Here is a 21178-nt window from a genome sequence, read left to right on the forward strand (position 1 = left end):
ACCTCTTACCAGTCTCAATGCACTTTCTTCTTTACCTCTCCTGTTTTAGTACTTCCACTCAGCCAAGTTTCCTGAAGTTCTGGATGATAATTGTTTTACATTTTAGTTGAATTTTGATGCAGTTGTGGGAAGCAGTGAGTACAGGTGTTTACCAATGCTACCATCTTGGTTTCTCCCACCAGGCTCACCATTGCTTTTTATTGCTACTGCTATCAGGGTTCCACTTGCTGAAAGAGTGGAATATTTATGAGGATGTCTGTGAGGATTTTCTGGATATCCTCCTGTAGCCCCAAGATTAATTCCTTTAACAATAGTACCACTAGGGAAAAGGGAAATGCAAAACAATAGCAATGCAGGAAGCCAGATCTATATTTTGTAAGTATTGTGCCCAAATAAATGAGGGAAAATGTATAAACTTACCTCCATATTATCCATGTAAGCTCCCTACTGGAATGTAACTGAGAGGAAGATTTTGCTGTGTCTCTTGTGTCTGAGATATAATATATGGTCAATAATTAGTTGGCTAAGAAATATGAATCAGATTTGACCTTAAATTAACAGGTTTTTGTAGTCATCCCTCATTGTTGGAGTCTTTCATATCATTTAATACTATCGATAGATTCTGATGCACAAAAATTTGTGTAAGAATGGGAATTCCTTCCTATGGCTGCTGGCACAGCCTTCGCTCCAGGCTCGGAGCCACCTTTCTGCCTTTGCTCTGGCCCAGAGCTGCCTTTCTGCCTTCCCACATTGCTCAGAGGCCCAGAGAGGCTGAGGCGGTGTGAAACGCCTGTGTCATCAACATGATGATGATGATGCAAGCCCCGCCCCACCCCCAGCTGCACAGTTTCTACATACGCAAATTAGCCCACCAATTTTTGTTGGGTTAATTTGCATGCTTACTCCTCATTGGCTGGTGGATGTCACGAATGTAGAGTCAATTTGCATCTTTCTCTTTTATTACTGTAGATTTGGAACCTAACTGAGATTTATATGTATTGAAATTTAAAATGCACATGACCTTTGAGCCAACCACTCCATTTCTAGGAATCTATCTAGAGATATATTTGCATATGCCCACAAAGACAAATGTACAAGAATATTAATTGCCAATTTTTCTGTAGTTCAGAAAAATTAAAAGTGCTATGTCCCTCAATATGTGATGGTTACATAAATCATGAAACATCTATAAGTTGAAATACCCTGCAATTGTTAATAAGAATATAAAGCTTCAGTTAGACCCAAATGGAATGATATTCAAGATACATTTTTAACTGAAAACAGAAAATGCAGAACAGAATTGTAGAAATGCACTTCCATTGTTGTTGAAACAAATGAAGATACACACATAGATAATATTATATATTCAAATAATGTCTCAGGAAGAATATTCAAGAAATCGAGCTTTTACTCTGGGGAACAGGGGACTAAAAATATGGTGATTAGGTATTGGAGAATCATTTGTCATCGTTTTGACTAGTATAATGCATGCCATGTATATTAATTATCCTGAAGAAAAGGAAATTTTAAAACAAAAGAACATAATGTCATTTTCCCTATTTAAATATATGTACTAGAAGAAAAAATGAGTTGGCTAAATTCTTTCAGCACTCAGGTTAGTATTCTCTGGGAATACATCAGGCAACTTTCAGGTCATTTAAGAAGTTTAGGGATCCCAAAATGTCTCCCACAGTTGCCCGCTATTCACTTTCTGCTTATAATTTTCCAAGAGTCAGTGCTTCGTTAGTGATTTACTGACAGGTATAGAACAAATCTGGTCTTAGGCAAAATTATAAAAAAGACTCAGTTATTTTGCAAAACTTTCTGTTCTTCCATTTTTTACCACCTTACCCAGGGCCTGAGCCCACACACATATCTTAACTTCTATAAGAACTCCCACAGAACACATTCCTACATTCATCCTCTATGAACCAAGTAGTCATTCTCCACTGACAGTTTTCCTTCACTTTGCCGTGTTCTCTAAGTACTTCTAAAACTTTAAACATACCAAACTCAATGTATAAAAGTCTATAAAAGAATCACATTTTACATTTCATTGGCTAGCTGAGTCTATTTTAGGAATGGGGGGTCATCTTTAGTCAAGTACTAGGTCAGGCTAATTATGAGAGTTAGTTTGGAGTTGAGAAAATTTGGTAGATTTCTGACCTTGTGCTGAACCTATCTAGTGAGCCATGTAGCAGACATGTATTTTATGGCTCAGCACAAAGGTGGCAGAAGCCATGACTCAAGAAGAGGAAATAAGATCACAGCAGAGGGAGATTTGGTTTCTATTTTGTCCCTTGAAATCTGAGAGGAGTGAACCAGGCAAAAAAAAAAGTCTAAATATTGGCCTAGCAGATACCTTTATCACAGATTCTTCTCTAGTGAATGGGGTTTGATAATGCTGATAAATGAGAAAACTATTGATTTTTCTTTGGTTCACCTAGGAGCACAGCATATTCAGAAAAGGATATTCTCTTTGTTTAAGATACATAAAGAAGCAGTAAAGGAGGCTTTTAAGAAGACTTTGAAGTAAGTTTCTGAGAAAGAAAAAAAAACGTACACAGGAAAAATAAAATCACAAGAATATAAGAAAGAAAGCATAACTCAAATGTTATTGCTTCTCAACTGTGACAGATTCTTTAAGTAGAATATTATATTTAATTAAATATATGTTTAGTTGAAGAGAAGTATATATTTAATCTTTAGAATTTCCATCACTTGGTACACTTCCATAGATTAAAAATTCATTACCTTTAATATATCATATAACAAAATATGTCTATGCACAAAGTATATCAAATATAACAATTCTGTTACAACTACATTAAGATAATGAATGGGAAAAGCTTGTAGTATTTTCAATCAAGGTAGAAGAAAAAAATTACATATATTCTGTTTCTGGCAATAATAAGAACACTGCTATATCTGAACATATTAAATTGAACATATTCAATATTTTAGAAAAACAGAAGATAAAAATTCCATTTGAAATGTTTCATTGGTTTAAATATTATAGATATTTTGTATGATTTAAAATGTTAATTTTGGAAAGTAAATTTAATTCACAAAGCAAATTTAAATACTTATTTCCATGTGTTTTTAATGACAAATAAATACCCTTTGAAGGTAGAGTCCTTAAATATGATTCTATTCTGTATGGTGCCTAATCCTGTCTTATATATGTGATATTTATAATTTTGTAGTTAAGCCCTATTTTTTTCCCTAAAGATCTGAAGAAGTTATTTGTTATGAGATGAATGCTTACGTTCCTGCAAAATTCATATATTAAAGACCTAATCCCAAATGTCATGGTATATGGAGATGGGGCATTTGGGAAGTAATTAGAAGTCAGGCTTAAGACTAGTGCCCTTGCCAAAACCAGTTTGGCTCAGTGGATAGAGTGTCGGCCTGCTGACTGAAAGGTCCCAGGTTTGATTCTGGTCAAGGGCCTATACCTTGTTTGTGGGCACATTCCCAATAGGGGGTGTCCAAGAGGCAGCTGGTCAATGATTCTCTCTCATTGATGTTTCTGACTATCTATCCCTCTCTCTTCCTCTCTGTAAAAAATAAAAAAATAAAAATAAAAAAAGACTAGTGCCCTTGTAAAAAGACACAAAGAGCATGTTCTCTCTCTCAAACAAAGAAGGGGTCATGTGAGCACTTAGTGAGATAGTGGCCCTCCACGTTCCAAACCAAGAGCTCTCACAAAAAAACAAACAAACAAACAAAAAAAACCAACCAAAAACAGCACCTTGGTGGCACTTTGAACTTAGACTTCTCAGACTCCACAAATGTGAAAAATAAATGTTTTTTTTCAGATACCAGGTTATGATATTTTGTTATAGTAGACTGAGCTAAGACACTATAAAAATCAGACATAATGTAATTCATGACAATTAAAGCTAAAAAGAGAAGCGAGATCTTTAAAAATATTTAGAGAAACTAAATGTTCTTACATACCTGACATATGCTAGTCGCTATTGTTTATGACTGAAATTCCCTGTTTTCTAGCAGCTAACGCAGAACAGAAAACATGCTATATTACAAAGTATTGATTGTTTGTAAAGAAAAAGGCAAAACAAACATTCTGCCCCTTTTCAAACTTTGTCTGAAAGGATTACAACCAAAACATAGGGATTGTGTGGAAAAGCTCCAGGAGCCAGCCCAGGGGTCCTCATTGCTGTATCAAGGCCAAATAATGCATCTGATTAAACGCTTTTAGGCCCCAAAACTGTCTTGATTCTGTATCACATTGGAAAGGGTAATCCTATATGCAATTGAATAAGCATCAACTTTCACTTGCCTATAGTTAGCTCTGATCAAATAATTGAATCAATACCTCTCCCCTGGGAACTGGTTTTCCAGGCCATTTCACTATGGACATTCCCTTTGCTGAGACCACATTTCACTTGCTGCAACTCCCGTCCAGATATACAAAGAAGTCTCCACCCAGAAAAAGGCCGCCAAACGTCCTTTAAAAGCTGCTGACTCCCTTCACTGGGTGCTGCAATCATCCAGCCTCAGCCACCTGGTGTACCGATGATCAAATAAGTTCATGACCCCTCACCACGCTGACCTTTTGCTTTCCTCCTTTGGTGATCCTAACATTTGGTGTTGAAACCCGGAAAGGTTTCATGGGGATAGGGAGCCATCTCCCAGGCTTTAGTCTTGATGAGTTTGCTACTCAGCTGTAGGCAGAGGCAGCTCATCCTGGGCTTAGCTCTGAATCATACTCCGTGACTCAGATGCCAGCCTCAATCAGGCCTCCCTCCCTTACAGGCCCTCCCAAACTGAGGAAGAGGAGCCATTGTCCTGGCTTCAGTCACCCCATGTTTGCTATTCGGAGAGCAGTAAGTAAGCAGTGGCAACTTGTCCTGGGATTACCTCTGAATCCTACTTAGGTGACTCAATTGCCACCCCAATCATGCCCCTCTCACTTACACCAACCTCCCTCCCCCTGACCCCAGTCAGCCAGCCAAGGAGGACACCAGACCAGGAATCTCTCCTCCATTGCTGACTCTCCATCCCACACTGGTAAATATTCTCTAGGTGAGTCACATTTTACAATCTCGAGTCTTCTGCCCATTTTCTCTTACTGACTTCTCAAAAGTCTCTCATCTCAAAAGTCCTAGCACTAGGCCAGAAGACTCCTCAGCAGTTTGTCTTTGAATCCTTCTGGTTTGGAGATGCCCAGTCCAAAGGGTCACCTCTCATTTCTCACAGTGATTAGTTTAGGAGCAGGGATGCCTGCGATAAACAGTCACCTTTGGATCTGTGGTCCATCACTCACCTTTCCTCTCTCATGGGCCACACCACACTCCCTCTGCACACTCACAGGAGAGATCATGCCCAACCACCTCACTTTATTTTGTAACATTGTTTGGCCACAAACATAAACTAGATAATAAGTCTCAATGGCCTGAAAAAGGCACTTTTAATTTTAACACATTGCACAATTTAGATAATAGCTGTCACTGCATTGGAAAATGGTCAGAGATTCCCTACATCCAGGCCTTTTTCACCCTTCATTCCCAATCCTCATTTTCAGTCCTGCTCTATCATCAGATCTTTCTCCTTCACACAAAACATCATGTCCCTAACACTTCTGATTCTGAATCTACTTTTGACACAGCAGACCACCGACCTCCTCCCCCTTACACATCCCCCCCTCACCTGCAGGAGATTCCCAAAGCCCAGACCCTCTTAACTAGAAACCACCTTTTCCCAGGACCCTAAGTCCCAAAAATACAAGCTCCACTATAGCCTTTTACCACATAACACTTGCTCTCAGGCCACCCAAAGACCACCCTCCTCAACAGCTTCTTCTATTCCTATGCCATTTCCACCCCTGAGGAAGGTAGCAGGAACTCAGGGCATAGACTGTGTCCAAGTCCCATTCTCTATGTCTAACCTCGCACAGATTGAGAGTACCTCAGATCTTTTTCCTCTGACCTGATCACCTTTACAAATGAATTTGATAAACTTAATGAAATCATTCAAGGCCCTGACAAAAACCCAGCTCTCTTCCTCCTCATGGAGGCCTTATAGAAAATGACCACCTTAGACCCAATCTCCTAAGAGGGAGTTCTTTTCCAGAACACCCATTTTATATCCCAATGAGCCCCTCACACACAATAATCTTCTAAAAATAGACAGAGGTCCACAAACCCCTCAAAAAGACCTCGTTAACCTGACCTTTAAGTTTTTTTTTAATAAGAGACAAGGATACCCAAATCCAAATACAAAGGCAAGATCAGGCCAAGGCTGAGGCCCAGAAGACCTTCCAGCTCCTAGCCACCACTATCATGAACCCCAAACAAAGTGCCAGTCCACCAACCATGGATAAGTCAGGGGCTAAGCCTCCTCCGGCCCATGCTTCAAATGCAACAAGGAAGATACTGAGCCAAGTCCTGCTCAAACCCAAGACTCCTGCCTGGGCCCGGGTCAAGGTAAGGAGGGAAGGCCACTGGAAATCAGACTATAGTCTGGCCCCGCTGGGTCGAACCTCAGCCAGTGCAGCAAGGCTGCCCTCTGGATCCAGTTTAGAGCTCCCAGACCTCCTAGGACTGGCCATCAAAGAAGCTGCCCAGGCCCTGACAGGGCCCCACAGACTTACATCACCGAGACAGAGCCTTGGGTAACGACTGTGGTGGCAGGTTAGCTGATCTCCTTTCTAACTGACACTAGGGCCACTTATTCTGCCCTCTCCGAATTCGTTGAGACCTTTTTCCACCCCTCGGTCTCTACTATGGGGGTTGACAGATCAGTCTCACAGCCATTAGCCACCTCACGTCTACACTGCAGCTCACTAAATACCCCCATTCACTCTTTTCTCATTCTACCTCGGTGCCTGGCTGGGGCTACCATTCATTCCCTCATAAAGCCCAGTTGTCCCAAACCACAGTTACCTACCTCAGTTTCACTCTCTCACTCCACAAGGCTGAGCGATTCCTTGGATGGTAAACACCTTATCTATTTATTTCCTCCATGACTATCCCCTCCTCTGAACAATAAATTTTCCCTTTCTCAGGCTCACTAGGTACTCTCACCTCTGGGTTCACAACTTTAGTCTTCTTGCAAAGCTCCTCTATGACATGACATGGTGAAGGGACCCCTCACTGAGCCTTTAGATCCCAAGGCCAACAATCTCACCCCTTTAATGCTAAAAAAAAAAAAAACTGCTCTCACTTCAGTGCCTTCTTACCCTCCCCTCTCCCAAAGGATGGTTTCTTCACTAAAACTGCAAATGCTTATTTAACAGTCTGGCTATTATCAGAAGCTGAGCTCATTAGTGCCCAAACCTTAGCATGTTATCTCTAAGGAAAAATGTGGCAGTCTTGAATCCAAGCAGGTAGAGGCCTGGGAATAGGTTGTGGGGCCTAACCCCTCCTCCCCCTGCCTTTTCTCCAGCCTCATATACCTATACATAATTTCCCAAAGTCTTTATTAACTTAAAGACTTTGGAGCATTGTTGGGTTAAATTATAAATATCTAAATATTTTAAAATAGTATATAATACTGAAACATTAATTGCTAGACACATTTTAATTCACTTGCTCTTAGTTTTTATTACAGAAGGTCTCTTGTACTTTGTTGAATGTATATTTTCTTGAAAGTAAGAGTGTGTTTAAAGTGTGTTCATAAATGTTGGCTGTTAAGTTTTTGGTTATCATTGAAAAATTAAGGTTTTTAAGAGTGAAGAATTCTAATATATTTTTAAAAATATACTGGTATTGATTCAATTTTTGGATGAGACCTAACACCTAGGAGGCCCAACAGTTTAATTTTAATATGTTTTTACCAAGTTTGCTGATAAGGCAAAAGTTGCTCTACTTCTTCCTTCTTGTTAAGAGAAACTATCTATATATATTATCTATATATATAAACAGGGAATATGCTAATTATCTGGGCATCACTAGCACTCAGGAGGAGCTGTGCACACAGATGTGTGGGAGGGGACTGCATGCTGCCCCCAACCCCAGCAGCCCCTGGGAACCTGGGGCTGGGAAGAACCAGAGTAGAGACACAACACATGGAGAGGCTGGGGCTGGGGGCAGGCCAGAGCAGAGACACAACACTCAGGAGTGCCTGCCCCCACCCCAGTGGACACAATGCAGCAGCCAGCGGCCAGTGCTATGAGGGTCAGGTGCAGGTCCCAGACCCCAGCGGGGCACCTCCTAGTGCGCTGGGCCTCTAGTCTTCAATAATTGACCACTAATATGCAGATTAAACCTCTCACTTAATACAGCTTAAAACTTTTCTGAAAATATTTCATGTTGTGGGGTCGAACCCTGGGTTCAAAATAAGACCACCGGAGGCTGATTAATTAATTTAAAAAAGCAGGCAAGGATTTATTGAACTGGCCAGGACAGCCGCGAGAGCACCACATGCAGGTGGTCTCCACACGACTGCACCGTTTCAGGGGTAGGCAATTCCTCTTAAAGGTTTAAACTGCAAGAATTTTCCTTATGTTCCTAAAATCCTAAAGACTAAATTCTAAAGACTGGGGACAGCCCGCAGGGTAGGTTTCCAGTCACATCCTGCTGGACATTGGAATGTGCCCTATCTTGCGATAGTGATAACACAAAAGCAGAGCTCAGCGGTTAGTCTCTAAAGGTTATCTACAGTTTCTATCCCTGAAGCTACTGAGTCAGTGGGAATCAATCTCCTGTGGTCCTGGTCCCAGGCAAGGGAAAACTGCCTCAGCCTCCAGGTCTTCACCTGGAAGCGGAGGTAAGTACCCTGTGTTTTCATCAGATGCAGGGGCCAAACTAGAAGGGTTGAAATTCAAACAGCAGTTTTTACCAAAATATGGTTGCCACTATATTTCATTTCAGTATGCACAGAAACTTCTTTATGCAGTTAACAACTCATATAAGGAAATATTGGGGGAGAATTTTGGAAGAAGGAAATTCAGTTTGGAGGATTGTGAGTGCTACACTGACATATTTTAAAAATCCTTTGTTCTTGAAGGGCAAGGAGTTTTGCCACATTAAGACTGCCTTTGAGGATGTTGATTTTAGACTGTTTGTTGGAAAACAGGGGACTCAGAGAGACCTTTTGTTTCTGCTTCCTTTCCTGTCTAAGAGATTCAGATGAGGGCCAGTTTCAGGAAGGGACTCTTGGGGTATTCATCTTAGCCAAATTTGAACTGAGTATGGTGAGTGGGAGGGTGGCTAGCAGGGTCATGTTGATTAGATTTCCCATTTGTCATTGTTTCTGAGTTGCCTAGCAAAAATTTCCCTGCTATGTTTGTTCCACTTACCACCCATAAATTACCTGCTCATTTTGAAATCTCAGACCCCATTCCATCCCTTTCCTATTTTGTCAAAATGATTATAGAGTAGATAGATATGGATATATAGATATATAGATATATAGATATATAAATACCCAATTTTACCTCACTCTCTTTGGAATTTTCATGCTTATGTGACTTCCCCTTGTGCATGTATTAAAGTTTGATTTTCTCCTGTTATTCTGGGTTTGTTAATTTGGTTGTTAGCCAGATAGAATAATTTAGAAGGTGAGAAGAAAAGTATTACTTTTGTTAACCCCCACATTCTCCTAGAAGTTACCCAGGGAATGCATTTTTATGATTCTTTTAGAATTCAGATCTCACAAGTTCTGGACATCAATCACCATTGCACTGACTTGTAGATGCTGTAAGAGATTGGATCAATTGTTTATAGACAGCTGTTGTTATGTACCTTGGGGTTTTCTTTTCTGAAAACCTGCTATCACCTTGCTTTTGTGTAATGTGCCTCTTCCTGCTAAACAAAATAATAAAGCCCTAGCCAGTGTGGCTCAGTTGGTTGGGCATTGTCCTGTGCACATGAAGGTCACTGGCTCAATTCCAGGTCAGGGTACATGCCCAGGTTATAGGTTCAGTCCCCAGACAGGGGTACCAGCAGGAGGTAACCAATCAATGTTTTTCTCTTTTTCTCTTTCTCTTTCTCTAAAATCAATAAGTACATATTTAAGAAAAAAGTAATAAAGAGAAATAATTTCAAAATGAAGGATTCTAATTCAAATCATTGATACTTGATTGTTTGGTGAGAAAAGCTAGGTAGAGAAAGAAGAAGGCATTCTCAAAATAATTTTGTTAAATTAAAATCAATCTCCAACTCACAATCCTTAACAAGAACTGCAATGCTCGATTATTCCCTCTTTCAAAATTCTTCCCAAATATTTTCTCAGATTAATTATCACTGCATAAAAGAAGTTGCCATGTGTACAGTGGTAACCACAGTGTTCTTCAGATTAACTGCATAATGCATGTGCAATTAATTCCTGTGCAAAGCATAATTAGGATGTACTGTAATTCAGTTTCTCCTGAAACACAATTATTATACAAAACTCATGCAATCAAATCATAGGGTCTGCCACAAAGAGGAAAAAAAGAAAACAGAAAATAATTAGGTTACTATTATTTGTAGATTGCATGACCACCAAAATCAGTAACTAATAGTTTGAAATCACCTCTCTGACTTGGAGAATCTTAGCCGTCCAAATTTGTTTTCCTACTTCATGACCAAAAGGTGGCACTGTTCCATTTATTGTGAGGTTGGAATATAGTCGTTGGCACTATGTGGATCTGAAATGTGCTCCACTGGAATTAGCAAGGTGTGCATCATTAACCATTCTGCTTCACAGGTCCTGCTGTCAAGAGAATCATACCAGCAGCTACTCTGACATAACTCATTAAGAAACTGTTGTAAATAAGAATCTTGTAAAAAAGCAGAATGGCAAGGTAAAGTAGCTCCCAGATCTTGGAAGCAAACTAATCCTTGTGGCTGACCTGCTGTTGGTCAGAAATAAATTACTATTTGCATCATAAAAGAAGGAGGCATTCCACCAAGCCAGGAGACAGCTTTTGCTAAGATTCTGTGGCATTTGATTCACTTCTCTCTCTAAGCCCAGTCCAAGCAAGGTGATTTATTCTCATGAGAAATCACTGAGACATTTACCTATTCACCTGGTCGGGCAGTCACAAGCACATCTTAAAAACAGCTGTGGTTTCACTGACATTAGACATTCCCAATTAAGAGAAAGAAAGGTGTCTAACTTTCTGAAACAATTTATCCAAAATGACAAAAAACAAACAAAAATAAAATAAAATAAAATAAAATAAAATAAACTATAACAAAGCAAATAAATAACAGAAACAAAAACTGGAGGCTTTACCCAGTGCCTAATCAGCATTCAACAACCACTCCTTATGGCTTAAATCAAAATAGAAAAAGACCTTGAGACAAATGCAAAAGAGTTGAGCAAAAAATTTCCATCATCACAGTAGGCCACAAGGAAAAGAGAAAGGGGCTGTTTCAATGCCTCTTCTTTTTGGTAGGTATATGATGACTATGAATGAAAAAGTAACACACAGCACCCAAAACATTATACCCTATCAAGTACAAAGAGTATACTGTAAGGTTTGAGGCGCAGAAAACTGACCACCAAGATATTTTAAAGTAACGTTTATTCCCCAGTAATGAGCAGGACTCATTACGGAGGTAGAGAAATCAGAATTGAAGGAGTTGGGAGGGGGAGATGGACCCAGCCGGGCTGCCACCTGGACATGGAGGATCAGCAGCACTTGGCTGGTCTGGGGGTCTTTTTAAGGGGAGGAACAGGAGAGGGTTGGACCTAGGGCAGAACAGGAAGGGGTGAGCTCCAGGACACTTTGGCATGCACTGATTGGTGGCTCAATGTCTTGGGGTCTTCTCTGTGACAGATGCCAGTAATGTCATAACTCTGCCCACCAGTTGGGAACCTTATACGTATATACAAAATACAACAGCATTACATCTTAAGAGCTTGCATTTGTGAGATTTTTCTCCATGGACTAGATTTTTTTCACTTTTTAAACCTGGTTGTAACAAAGGATGTAAATGGCATTGTTTATACCATAAAGATTTAAGTAATCCATTTTTGTTTTTGTTTTTGTGTTGTTGTTTTTTCCAGATATTATAGTCTAAGGTCCAAACACAATGAACACTTGGGTAATTTTAGGCAAAAGTTTAAAAAATCAAATTCTGGATCCTTTGTTTGAAAAAGTAACACACAGCACCCAAATTCTTACATTCTTCACTTTTCACTCTCACAGTGGGAACCTGACCTTTTGATGCAATGTCATAGCACAGCTGAAATGGCTCAGATTGTCAGGAATGAAAGAGAGGCCAGTTCAATTCAAATGATGGAGTTCTCTAATTACTGAACACTGCAGAGAGCACCTGCCTACCCCCCAGCCTTTGTGGTCCACTTAGTGCACTTAGCAGCCAGAGCACTGCCTCTATGAACAAAAATAAGGATGCTTTCTGAATTCACAAGTCAGGCAGATCACAATCACACTTAGGGGACAGGAAAAAAATGTTGCTGTTATGAAAATGAGACTATGGAGTTAATTTCTGTTGTGTGATATTTTATTAAAGATCCACAGGAGCTGAGGCCTCTGTGTTTCTGTCAAATTTACAAGGGAGAGGTGGCAATGCAGATGTTGGTGGAGGAAAACAAAGAGGGCATGATGCCTGTGGAGGGGAGGTGGTAGGAGGTGAGAAGGAAGGTTTCATGTCCACAGTTAGAGAAACCCCATCACAATGTCTTCCTCCTTTTCTTTGAACTTGCAGGTCTGAGGTTTTTATGCTGTTTTGAACATATTTGGTGTGAGTAGGAGCTGTGTAAGGTGCATTGTTACATCTTCCTAGTGGCTCAGGGAATAAGTAGTGGAGCTGTTTTGAGAAGACAAAGCAGGAAGACTGGCCTGACCACAGTTATAGCTTAGTTCTCCTCTCCCTTCCTGCTCCCACCAGGAGGCAAACAATGCAAAATACATGTGAGTGCACTTTTCATATATTGAAGGTAGTCATGTGAACAGAAATTTGCCTGAAATAATAATTCTCACCTAAAAACAGCTGTCTGAAAAAATCATAATCATACCACCCTGCAGTCAATTAATTATAGCTTTTATGGATTTGCATATACACATGTAATTAACAACAAAGTCAACATGAAGCAACCTTTATTAGCACCTGTTTGAGGTTCTGGGTGAAGTTCTCAGTAGCCTCCCATTTGCTCCAGCACTCCCTGGGCTGGAAACTCTGCCTTTCATGCCCTCCCACCATTCTTTGCTGCTTAGATAAATCTGACTTTCTGCTGCAAGTTCTAATTTAATCCCCAACCTCTATGTGATGTTTTTACATGCCTATTAATCCACATTTCAATATTTATAGTAATCTCCCACAAATATTGCAACTAACTCTTGTGTGAGAGGAAACATTTTCTAGCACCCTTCACAGTTCTTCTGTCTGGTCTAATCAAATGAACAAGAATCAGATTTGGCGGTCAAAAAACAAATTAAGGTTTATTAACATGTATACCTCCTGGATACATGGGAGAAACCTAGGAACACTGAGTTATCACCAAAGCTGTGGAAGCCATCACCTAATATAGCACCTTCAGCTAAAAACAAAAGAAGATGCTGGAGTGGTATTTAGTTATGGGTAGTTACCAGAAAAACATCACTAACAAGGGTAAGGTTGTCGTGCAAATTTAAATCCTTCCTTCTCTATAGAATCTTGGATGTCAGAGTGGTTCCCATGTCTGCTGTTTCTTAGAATTAACCAGCTCAAAATAATCCATATCCAAAAAGAGGCATATTTTAGGAGGTGGCAAACTCTGATCCCCTCTGTATTGCCAGTTAGTAGTAACAGTATTTTACACACAGCCCTCATTTTACTAAATTTTTGGTTTCTACTGCTATTAACTTGATTTTTTTCTCTCAAGGATTCTAATTACCATCTAAGATAAATATGGTGACATAATCAACCTCCCTGAAACCAAAATAAAATGGTCTCATAAAGGAAAAGGTTGCGGGTTCGATTCCTAGTCAGGGCACATGTCCAGGTTGTGGGTTTGATCCCTGGGGTCTGGGAGCTTGCGTGGGTAGCAGATCAGTGTTTTCCCCGTGTGTGTGTGTGTGTGTGTGTGTGTGTGTGTGTGTGTGTGTGTCAAATCAACAAAAAACATTTTTTTAAAGGTGAGGGTGAACAGAGTTATTCAGTGTTCCTGGGTCTCTCCCCTGTATCCAGGAGGTATACCAATTATTCAACTTTATTTTTTCTCCTGGAAATCTATCTTGTGTTCATTTGATTATGAGTCTAGACAGAAGAACTTGAAAGGTAGGGGATGATTCTTCCTCTCCGACAAAGGCATCAACTGTTAAGTATTAACTAATAAATTGTTAACTATCAACATGAGGTATTGGCAAAGGGTATGTTCTTATCACAGCTGGTGACTGAAAACAGTTCTAGAAATCCCATGTTTATGCCAAGTAAACCCAAGATGAAGTGTACCAATGAGGCAGTTCCTACAGGATACAAAGTTAAAAGCACAGCTGTACAATCTGAAAATCTCATGGGAAATTGTTTTTGTGAGATTGAGCCATTAAGCTCCAGTTATCAAACCTAAGTGGTCTGGATAAGCATAGTATCATCTTTCAGCCAAACCCAAGTATATGCAACTATTTTTTTTCATCACAAATTTAAACGGCACACAAATGTGACTGGTGACACAAAATATGTTGTAACAACTTCCTTGTTGAAATTACCATTCAAGTCCTTTTAAGACAAAGTTAAATAAAGGGGGGGAAATCCACACATTCTTTCACTGTGGAGCACTTGCTATTACCAAATGCAGGTGGTCTTTCAAAGAGAATGTCAGCAGTGATTACAAGGCAATAGACTTTCTAAGGAGTCAGAGTTTAAGGTACATTTAACTTAAAGCTATTCAAGTCATAAGATATAAAGGCAACTATCCAATACTTAGTATTTATAGACGATTAAGTCAGATCCATTTTAAGGCAATTTAATAATTTTCAGTTCAAATAGTTTCTTGAGTACCATAAAAATAAAGGGTGTCACCACCAAGTTGTTTGACCTTTCATTTTACTTTAAGCAAATAGTCTTTGCCTCCCCTCTAATATAAAATCCCATTTATTTTTTCACTCATTAGAACCAGGATTTCAGAACTGATATCATATCATGGGCAATAACTGTGGGCCATTTGGGCAATAGGTACTTTTATTACTTCTTCCAATTAGAACTTATTTGCTACATTGTTTACAGCATGGTATTAAAAAGAGCTACATCATGGGGCAAATTCTCATACAGGCCAGTTGGTTTCATTTCAAGATTTGATTATACAAGGCACCCCTCATTAATTGGCTTCCTTGTGTGCCACAGGTCATAAGACAAAAGGAATGAAAATTATTTTGCATACAGCCCCATCTTGCTTCTGACTAAACAAAGCTTAGAACCTAGACTGTTGATCACTATTATCTCTGAAGATAAAAGACATCACATTTCTTACTCAAGCACTTCACTTCCAAGATATATACATATCTTTTAAACCATGTGCATAGCACAAACTATTTTGATATTTACTTGGCCCTAACTTTTCTAATTGACTTCCATTATAATGATGTGCACTTCATTATTAAATTAGAAAGGGTTTTTAGAAACCATGTTATTAAAAGCGGAGGTTTTGAATTGGTGATATTAGCAACATATGATTACATAATCAAAAGAAAACCAATGTGCAGACATAAATCTGCTGTGGAGGAAAAATACATACACTCTGACTCTGTATTGTTGAGAAACAATTATGGTTTGTTTGATTATTCTTCTAAGCTGCATTTCATTGGCCCTGGGAAAGAAAGGAAGATGTGCTACTTAGTCCTCGTCATGAGGGAGGGAGGAAAACCTACATTCTGGGGCAGATGAAACTGAGGGTCCCTATGACTTCAATTACACTTAGCTTTAAATCCTAGTTCTAGAAATCATCTCTCTCCAGCCAGTAGAAGACTAATGGTCACATAGTACAGACCTCCGGCAGGCTAAAGATATCATCTTGACATACATTATGTTTCAGCTCCTGAGCCCTAAGGTGGAAAGACCCTCTGGATACTTTCCCAGGAGACTGGAGGGACCCAAGAACAGACCACAGAGCTGTCCTCCAGACTTGAGGAAATGATTTATTACTCTTACCTCACCTCTGACCAACCAGCTCCCAGCACAATCAAAAACCTCTAACCTACAGTGTCTTGATTTTGCCCTTGTATAATCTGTAACCCATATGCATCAGGAAGTTAGGTTTTTCAGCATTAGTTCCCTGTACTCCAAATTGACCAATTCAATATTAAACTATTTTCTTTTTATACTGAAAACTCCTGCTTGTGTATTTCTTTGGGCCAGTACATATGGGCAGACAAACTGACACTGAGATTTTGATAACAAAAACAGTGACCAGAAAAACATGCTAAGATGTCCTAAATTAAATCACAGCAGTTCAGAGGGTGGGAGGGAGAGAAAAGGAGAATTAGTCTGTTAACAGCCATAGGCAGAATCCAATAGAAGCGGTCTCATATTGCTGAAAGTATACTGAAACTTTGAATAAACTTCCAGGCTGCTATTTTAGTTCTTATCTAATAGAAACAGCCAACAACGAGAAGCCACCCATATTGCTTACACAGTGACCATTCCAGACTCTTGCCCACAACCAGTCCAGAGGCATAAAATACTTCTTCCTTATGACTACTCACCTATCCCAAAATTTTCTCTGCTTCACCTTCTCACCCTCTCCCATATTTATAGCCAACATAATTCTTTCAAAACAACTTAAAGCTTTCTTCCCCAGACTTAATCTATAAAAGAGCCCTGCAATCCCAAGAGACAGGACAAGTTTGTCTTCTCCATTTACCCTGCTGCTGGTGGTTTAGATTGCATGCACCAGGACCCCATCTTGAGTGGCTGGCAATGGGTCAATAAATATTTTCAATCAGGACAAACTTCCAGTTTCATAATGACATTATTATAACAACAATCTGGTTACTATTCAACCAGAAAGGAATAATGGGAAGACTAGACAATACAGGCATGCCTTTTATACAGCTTTGTTAATTTACACTTTCCAAATCTGTTCCGTGCTGATCAATGGGGAAAGGAATGGACCAAGGCAGCTTGGACACATGCCTAGTGAGGTCTGAGTGATGTTAAGGTGCTTACCTGATTATCAACCACACCTGGGGACAAATTAGTGGCAAGAACTAAATTGGTCACTGCAACAGTAAGAAACCTGAATATTAAAACTCCTAGACAAAAGAGCACACTGTCTTGGCTTTTATTCTCGCATAGGCGTAGCTCTCCTCTTGTAGGGGGTGTGCTCCGCTGCACCCATGTGGCCCATGGCTATGTCAAACTCACACCATGGAATAATGGACTTTAATTTGCTTGAATGGTAAACTGGGCCCAGCTGCAACATGGAACGGAGGCTCTGGACACTGGCCTTGCTTTTGGCTTTGCTGAACCCACAGCTATACCTCTTTCAGGACTTGTTTAAGGGACATGGCATGTTGGAAACTGAGGAATGTAACTCCATGCAATTAGTCTTCTAACATATGTCATTTTTCCAAGGGGACTGGGCTTCTGAAAGTAGTCATTTCAGTGGTACCCCAAGAACCTCAACTCACATGAGCAAGGAAATAATTTGATTCTCTGGAAACAATAAGTTTTTGTTTAACAGCAACATGCAATAGCTCTGATTGACTAATTACAAGAGCATACAGACCTGACTCTAAGATGTGTGTATACAGTAGATGAGCTAGGTAATAGTATCAAACTTCAAACGACCTTCATAATAATCAGATTTTGTTGATGTTTTTCTGCAGCTCTGATTTTTTTTTTTTTTACTACCCTATTCTCATGCTGAAAGAAAATTATGGACAATTTGTTTCCATGAAGAGCCTGACCATATGGCCCATGGATGTGCACCAGAAAACAGTAAACAAATTGCAACCTCTCTGCCCATAGTCCTTGCCTGCAACACTAACTGACTGCCTTTCAGCACAGCTTGTTGTCAAAGGCAAAGATTAGCAGATCGAGCCGCTTTTGATGTTTATAGCTTTGAAAGCATTAATTCCATTATAAATTTGGAAATTTCACTTTACAGATGTTGATGGTTTGTGTATCTTTGTTTGTTTCTCTATTCTGTATGATGATCATAAGGGCAGGGCAGAAATAGTTCCTCTCTTCAAGTGACTGTGTTGTGAGCTCATTCGAATTAACAATGCCACTGATTTTGATGACATGCATTATATGCATATAATTTAAAAAATATTTCCCCAGTTCTTAGTACTATACAAAGCCTGATTAGGCAATTCACCCTTTTCATTATGTCTTCTAAGAAGACATCACTTGAAACAACAGGGAAAGCCAAATAGAACAGCAAGAATATTAACATGGAAAAACCTCTCTGAATGGGAGATGCCTTAAGGACCAAAATTGAATAGGAAATAAGCCAAAATGTTTTAACTGCTCAAAACAGTAGCAAAGCTTTATCAAATGCAGTTACATTTACTCTGGCTCTGATTAACAGTGGAGTATTACCTAAAACAAAGATTTCCTATGGCTTCAAGAAATGGAGATATTGTGTTACTTACCTTACTATAGGATTTTTTCAAGACTCACTCTGGTTTTTAACTTTGCAATCATCTTGTAACCCATTTTGTGACTTTGCAAATCTACACAAGCATTATTTTTAATGGTAAATAGTGAAAATTATCACTTGACCATACATAAGTTTGGCTATTGGGAGTGCATACCATTGCTACTGTTCTGATCTGTGCTTATATTTCCCACACCAAAAAAACAATGAGTATACTTCTTGGAGTGCTTGTCTTATCTCACCTTATAACTTATATGCTAAGCATTTCAATTATACATTTTGGAAATTAACCAGTATTAGAGTGAAATATAGAAATTATGCGATTACTTAAAAGTAAGACTACCTTAATGATATTTTTTCAGGAAATTTCACTCAAGAAGCAGTAAACTTTCCTCTGTACATTAGAAGTACTATATGAAAATATCTGAAGCCCCAAAATATCTACTCCCTAGTAGGTATACTGTCCTTGGAGTCTTAGAATGCTATAGATAAGGAAAAAGGAGTCCTGAATAAGGAAATAACAGCTATAACCTCAACCACTCAATAATTTTGCTGTATTTTAATTCTGTAACACACAGCAAAAATGTCAGAATGATGTCAGCTCAGCTCATAAAACTGAGTGAATTTAACATCAAAGACCTTGAAAGTCCCAGGTGACATCAAATAGTGGACAATATCTTCTTTGTGGGAGCAGTTCAAAGAAGCCCAGTTTCTTGGGAGATAAGAGTGAATTATAAAGCAGAACAAGAATTTCATGAATTACTGCTATTCTATAAATCAATTCAGAATAGTTTTATTATTTACTGTGTAAAATATATTTTTATACAGCAAAGATCAAAATGCAATCAGCACAACAGTCAACATAACCCTTATCAAAGAATGAGGAAAACTCATTTGGATTCCTCCCAATGCCATAAAACGGTATGCCTGAAAATGAACAAACCCACCTTCCTATCTCCTTGAAAATCTCTGGAGCATTTATGTGATTTGGAGTTATTTTATTTTGTCTCCATTCATATTAAATGCAGAAGCTAGCTTACCAGAATGTTTATTTTCATTACATAGGAAAATACACTCATCCAAGCTTTGTGATCCTGAATGCATTTTTAGTTAAATGAATAACTTAATTTAGGTCCTATTTCTAATTATAGCACATCAAGTACATAACTTGGCAATAATCTTTTTTCTCATTATCCACACAAAGGCTCTGCAAATGAATTGAAAATTAATTACTTTCCTCCTTGTTTTATAAAATATTGTATGTCTGAACTAAAGGCTTGAGAAAATTTCTCTTACTTTCTTAAAAGACAAAGATATATTTGACGCATTAATCTTCTTCTAGGTAGTGCAGTGAAAGGTTATATAGAGGTACACGAATCACATACGCAACCCTGGCTGATGTCATGTTGATGATTTCATTTTTCTTTTTCTGAGTACAGTTGTACAATTCTCTGAAAGTCATTTCATTATTTTACTGCCACTTCTAGATCTGCACTTATCACACGGTCATTAATACCCTGGATTCTGAATCTGCAATATAACCATGTATTTTGGGGTGGCATTGCATGGAATAGAGGGGTTCAGGACAGTTCTCCCCAAAATGTACTACTTTAGTGTGTGGATGATTTTGAGCAGAAGGCAATCAAGATCCTGCAGCTCAAGAGAAACTCTTACCTATCCCTCAGAGAATTTAAACTGGGGGACTTGCCCGTAAGATTTATAAAAGGGACTAAAGTTTTTCCACCCCAAAAATGTGCCTTCAGGGACATCGACTTTCAGCTGGTTATTAAGAAACGCTTAAAAGGCTCAGAAAGAACTCTGACCCTTTCCCTTCCTGACTAAAGAAATTCAGATATAAAACGCTGCTTCAAGGAAGGGGACCTCAGTACAGATAATAACTTATCACATATAGGACAGACGGAAGAAATCTAGCAAAGCCTTTTTCCCTCTGTTTCCCATGGTTTCAGGGTTGCCCAGCAAGAATTCGTTTACCATGTTTAGTTATGAATTAACTACTTCCCTTTTGAAATCCCAAATCTCTGCCCTCGCCCTTCTCCAGAATGGCATTCCCAACTGCCCAATATATTTTGGGTCACATTCTTATGGACCTCAGAATGTGCACTCATATAATAAACTTTGGACATTTTATCCTGCTAAACTCTCTCTCTGTTAATTAGATTGTTAGCCCAGCTAGAATAACGGACAAGGTGGAAGGAAAATTATGTTTACATCCCTAAAGTTATCACTAGAAATAACTTTCATGACTAATCTCTAGGGCAGGGTACCATCTGCTCTTATAGTCCTGTAAATGACCTTCCTCCCCTCTGAAGGGCCAAGGTGAACCTTACTTCAGAAATCCAGAGACACCCCATTTTACTTTCCTGCCTCTGAAACTCCCATGTATATGGGAGCTCTAATTCACACATGCAGTTTTTCATACGTATGAATTAATTAAATGTATATCATTTATCTGACTTAAGTTGATTTGATTGTTAGAGCAGTTGTGATAGGGGTGTAAGGGTAAAATAAAAATATGGCTTTTGTGTTTCTCCTCTTTTATTCCTTTCTCTTAACTTGTCCATCCTTTTATTATCAGAACGTATAATTTATTAATCACTATATATGTTTAAACTTATGTTCTGGCTAAAATGTTGTTGCAGTTCACAGATGACCAGAC

This window comes from Pipistrellus hanaki (genome assembly GCF_964339955.1).
Source record: "Pipistrellus hanaki genome assembly, chromosome: X".
NCBI lineage: Eukaryota > Metazoa > Chordata > Mammalia > Chiroptera > Vespertilionidae > Pipistrellus > Pipistrellus hanaki.